The following is a 6,000-nucleotide window of genomic DNA, read 5'->3' on the forward strand; positions in this document are numbered from 1 at the left end:
CGCGTTCACATATATAAGCGTATACGATTGCTCTGGCATTCCGGCCCTGTCAAAATGCTGCGGTTAATTGAACTTGCGGCATTACGCGCATCATGCCTTTCTTAGTGCTGCTTTATATTTCTGTACAGTTCTCCGTAGGCTCAAAAGCCGCTCCTGTCTATTGTACTGAGATCTTTGTAAGAAATGCAACATTTTACGTCTAGCTACAAAACACCCTAATGGCAACCACCATACCGTGCTCGAACATGCCTAATTTGAGTGGCAGCGCAACTTCATGAAAATGTAACTGGTTGTGGTAAACAGGGGGAGACGCTTCGGTCACATCTTGAAACCTTCAATGTTTCAATTTACGCGCGGTTTCATAGATGCGGTCCATCTGGAGCGTTGTTCGCCTGCACTTGACGAGATAGCGCACGGATTATTAACGCCATCGAGCAACTAGATTTTTGTTAGCTATGGTCATCGATGAAACACGAGGACATGGCTTCGCGCAGGACCCCAGGACGTCTGCTGCAACGCGTAAGCGCTCAGCAGACGCCAGGAACTGGCAGCTGAGATACTTCGAAAATACATTCGCTATCATCGTATACCCTCGATGCTAGACGCTTCGCGTGCTACCTTGCTATCACCTGCGCCCACTTCTTTCTTTCCTTGTCGTTTCATCGGCTTTGGCGTTGCCTCCTTGCCCTCAAAAGTGGCGGGTAAGTTAAATTCGTACCATTGCTATCGTATTCCCTCGAGATACGAGAATTCTTGGCTAAGAAATTGCGCAGGCAAGAGAAAGCTTTGTGAATTCGGCCCCAGTTTTGGTGCTTATGAAAATAACGAAACGGCCGCAAGAGCCTAAGGTCGTGGAATGGAAATCATGCTGTTCATGACATGCGTGTCATGATTTTCATGATATGACCTGTCATTTATGTTCGTAATAAGACCATGTTATGACACACCAGTTTTGGTATACATCCGATTAAGGAAACGGCCAGGAGAGCACAAAGTCATAGGCGGCTAGATAGATAGATAGATAGATAGATAGATAGATAGATAGATAGATAGATAGATAGATAGATAGATAGATAGATAGATAGATAGATAGATAGATAGATAGATAGATAGATAGATAGATAGATACGCTCAAAGTCGCAGAAGTTCGCTAAGAAATTCTTCGCATTTAAAAAATTTCCTGCATGAAATGCCAGGAATAGTTGAACGATTATTGCTGCTGGAGCGAACACTGCGACAAGGTAATTGAGGAAATATATATCCAGTCAAACTTATTTCCTCAATGCATTGCACGAACTAGCCCATCAACGTGCTCTACCGCGTCAAGGGGACCTGTTTTCGTTAGAGCAGCAACTACCTTTCTTGACAGCTTGTTTACGACAGCTTAACACGCTTAACACGCTTAACACGCTTAACACGTTAGTGTTAAGCGAGTTACTTGTTAAGCTTATCACGCTTAGAGGCCAGTGAACAACCACGTGGCCCAAAATGTTATGAAGCGATAACTTCGCACTTCATTGATCTGAACATGCTGCCGCAAGAACTTTGCTAGTAAGTGCTGTAATATAGAAGAGACAGGGTATGGAACAGCCTGCTCGGCTTGTTTGGGTTGGTAGCTCAACCTCCCCACCATTCTCGGCAGCTAGGAGAGGTAAATGCAGCTCGTTGTCGTGACTATGCCCTATTCGGAAACATAACACGACGTCAGTGATTGCATAATCAGCAAGCAGCTAACCACCGAGCAAGGCTTCCTTCACGTGTCCCTCGTGTAAAAGCGGAGCTAGGGTCATCCTAGCGGCGCAGAAAAGCGCGGTTAGGGCACGGCCCGAAAACGCATCATCGCAGGGCCAAGGCGCCGTTTCGTAGTGCAGAGGACCAATCGGCGATGTCGGCGCTACGTAAAGTTGCCCATGGGCAAGTGTACGTCACTTCGCGGATGAGGAGGACTGCACAGGCGCAGGAGAGGGGCGCGGCAAATTATTTTTTTCGATATGGAGTGTGTGCGTGGCGCACAGCGCTGAAATGTTCCCAAAACGTGATCTCCGCGTCTTTGTGAACAAATTGGCGAGCGTGTCTGTGAGACGCAAAAACAGTCAGAGCCTGTTTACTGACCCTTTAACAGAGCCTTAAGCTTAAGTTTTTAACAGCCTTTCTCACTCTCTACCAAGAGTGAGGTTAAGAATAAAAATAATAAGTTGTGATCACAAGCTTTCACGCCTCTCCCTGTGTTTTTGAGATCGGGGAGGCTGAACAAGGCATGTACGACCGCGCGGCTAGTGAGGCCATTGCGAGGCTGATGATGACAAGCCTCTTTTCGAAAATTTTGCTCCTGCGACTTTGTCTATTGCAGTATTTCTGAGAACTTCAGGCTACTATTTTCGCCTGAACGTTTGCATTGTTAATCTTAAATATGTATTCCCAGTCAGTCCAATCTGCCAGATTGTTACACATTGTAAGCTCTTTCACTTATGACCGCGCTTACACAGTTTTTCGAGGCCATTTTGTTTGAGTGGTGCGTAGACTGAGTTCTGACTTGTATAGCTCTGACAAAGGGGGACCTAGGCGAGCTCGATTAGGTATGCCTTTCTTCGATGACCAGCCACGATGGTCTAGTGGCTATGGTGTTTGACTGATGACCCAAAGGTTGCGTGATCGAATGCTGGCCACGACGGCCGCATTTTCTATGGAGGCGGAAATGTTTGAGGCTGGTGTACATAGATTCAGGCACACGTTAAAGAACCGCAGGTGGTCGAAATTCCTGGAGCCCTCCCCTGCTGCGTCCCTCATAATAATATCGTTGTTTAGGGGCGTTAAACACGAAAACTTATTATATTCTTCGATGAGCCAATGTACAACGTATCAGATGCCATTGATGAAAAAGGCGCATGTCAAATAAAGATTCCAGTGCACTACTCTTCGAGAGAAAATGGTGCACGAGTTGGTATTCCAGATGAATAAAATATAGCTTGAGAAACAAGGACGCAATAAAGCTAAATCACGCATGAGCATGTTTCATGTCTATTGTGTATTCCGTTATTTTAACCTGTGGCCGATATTACACGCAGGGTTTTGCAAATTTTGAAGTGAGTGAGGTAGACTTCGCTCTTACACTTCCGGTGTCTACGAACGTCTGCAACTCTCCAAGTGGTTCTTTGAGTCTGCTGCTTAGGTAATTAGCGTTGGTCAAAAGTTTTCAGAGACTGTGGCGGTATCGTACCACACCTTTCTTCTAATTTTGTTTCACTCTAAGTGTGCTCCAGAATCTAGAGTGTAGTAAGATGTGAATACAAGTCACGCGCCTTGACTGTGTTTTTCTTTGCGAAAATGCCGTTGTGACGGCGGAGCATGTATAGGACGTATTAATACTGTGCTCACAAAAGCAACCTTGGCCTCGACGGAGCATTAGACTCCTGGAATTGTAACGACTGGTTAGACAGTTTCATAGTGTGAGATCTGGTACGGGACTGGTGTTTGTGCTACAAAAGGTTCTTGTAGTATTGTGCACCAGGGGCAACGTAGCATGATGCCGGTGCGGTGCGCCTGGAATAATATCTGTTACGCTAATGCTAGGCTAGTTAGGCATATTGAAGCAATTTATATTTAAACACACGAGGTTAACTGCCGTGAAACTAGTAGGTCTGTGTGGAAGATTAATTGAGGGATCGCTGAATCCCTCAGTGAAGAATATTATCAATTATATTAACAAGGTTTTATCACTGTTTGTTGTTTTAGTTTGTCAGCATCATTAAACGGGAACTCTTTCTTTCACTTATATTACAGCTTCGTCTCGTCAAGGCCTGCTCATAGTGATTCTGAATTCACGTTAATGGGCCTTGCCAAGGGCATGACAACTCAAGATCTGCCGCTGTAAGACGCACTGCAACTCGCAAACAATCTCCACAGTTGACAAATTCACTCTGTCGGTATATAATAACAAAGTTGTGGGTGTGCATTAAGTTTTGGTTGCCAGAGTCAGTGAGACCAGTAATATTAAAGATCAATACACAAACTTCGAACACCAGCTAGTGTATGCAGGGCACATGCTGCTTATATGTTACAGAAGATTGTACTAATAATCAGGTGTGAACGTGGCGGCCACCTCAGTCAAATGTCACTTGTCATAATTTATTAGATAATCGCGCTACTTTGGAGTGACAAAGAATCGTAGCGGTGAAATGTTTGGTGGAACCAATGTTGCGGTGCCTGCAGTGGCCCAGGATCAGTATTGCTTAGCACGAGGGTCGGCCCGCGGGCCGCATGCGGCCCGCGGCTGAACCCTGTGCCCGCGGCCGACGCCTGTGCCCGCGGCCGACCCCTGTGCCTGCGGCTGACCCCTGGCGGGCGGCCGACCCCGAAGGCTCGCGGGCCACATGCGGCCCGCGGCGCAGTATAAAACTTCCTCCGGAACGACATCAGAAACCTTCCCCTTGTCACTGCCTATCTGAAGGCCGCCATGGCAGTTGATCTCAAATGGGGTCACATAAGATGGAGAAAGAAAAATCGCTTCCAGTTAGCATTGCCCACCATCTTCTCACTTAGCCAAATAACGTCATCGCTTCCTTTCTTTTCACAGGTCCAAAAAATGGGGAAGCACGATTCATCAGGTGCGACGCTATGGAAGCTATGCAAGAAGTTTGGTCAGCCGGTTTCCTAAATGTATAACTCCGCACGTCTCGTGGTCGGCTTTTGTCGTTTTAAACACTCGCACGCGCTGAGCACGAGCATGCGCGGGACGCGACGGGCGGCAAATGAAACACCAAAAAAAAACGACAGCAAGTAGACACTGAGCGATCCAGCTGCAAAATAACAGATGAATAACTGCGTTTCTTGATTTGTACGGCACAGAAGGTACCTTGCAAATACTACTCATTGCAAAAACGAAAAAAAATACATATATGTTGTGGCCGATAAGAACATTGAACTATTCCTCAGTGCGAACGCATCTGTTGCAAGAAGTGTCGCTCATGTGTGGAACGAAGTATAGGTCAGAAAAGGACCTTCATCCAAGGAAAAGGAAACCTAGTGTCCGGCATGCTCGCAGACGTTAAGGCCTTGGAGCTGAAACTCAACATTTTCCCAACAGCGGGCTAGTGAGCCTAATCTTTGTCACGTCCCTTGGTGCAAAAGTTTTGTGGGAGATACAAGCCCACCGCTTCCCACAGAAAAACTCTGCAAAATATTAATAGGTTTAATGAAGGAGCTCGAAGTTAGGTTATCTGATTTTCAAAAAACATTCGTGTAGCATCCGGGTCTTTCAGAATCCTCTTAAAGAAGCACTAAGACAAAAAATTTGCATCTTGTTTTTTATGTTGCATTAGGTAGCTCTTTTTACTTGTTGGGCGTTAACGCCCCAAAACCACGATTTTGATTATGAGAGACGCCGTAGTGGAGGGCTCCGGAAATTTGGACCATCTGGTGTTTTTTAATGTGCACCTAAATCTAACAAACGGGTGCAATAGTAGCTGACGACCCACTTATCACGGCTGAAAAGCTTGTTGGTTCGAGCGCATGACTGTTAATTATTTGGAGATGGTTTTGTAGCCCTCAGTCGCAGTTTCGGTTTCAAAGTGCGCCGAGTGAGGCGGGACCCGGAGTGGTCTTTGTGTAAACGTAGCTGGCTACGTGTGCACAGAAAACTGCGTGCACCCCCCCCCCTCCGCCCCCACTGCACTGCCGAGGCGATGACATCAGCTTTCGTACTCCCGTGCGGCTCTGCCTCCTATTTCCGTTGAAAAGGTCTGCTAGGACAGAGCGCTCGCAAGGATCGTGGCAGCCAACACAATATCGTGACGCAGGAGGCGGTTGGTTGTTTACAAGAAAACCAAAGGACCGCTTCGCGTGCAGTGGAGCGACGTGCAGTTTAAAATTGATTGTAAATATGTTCTAAGCTATATTATTCGCTGATATTTCGTAGATGGTGTGTGTGTGTGTGTCTGTGTGTGTGTCTGTGTGTGTGTGTCCATACAAGTACATCCCACAAGTTATCTCACCTTCAACATT

The sequence above is a fragment of the Rhipicephalus sanguineus genome, chromosome 2, assembly GCF_013339695.2.
Source record: "Rhipicephalus sanguineus isolate Rsan-2018 chromosome 2, BIME_Rsan_1.4, whole genome shotgun sequence".
NCBI classification, from domain to species: domain Eukaryota; kingdom Metazoa; phylum Arthropoda; class Arachnida; order Ixodida; family Ixodidae; genus Rhipicephalus; species Rhipicephalus sanguineus.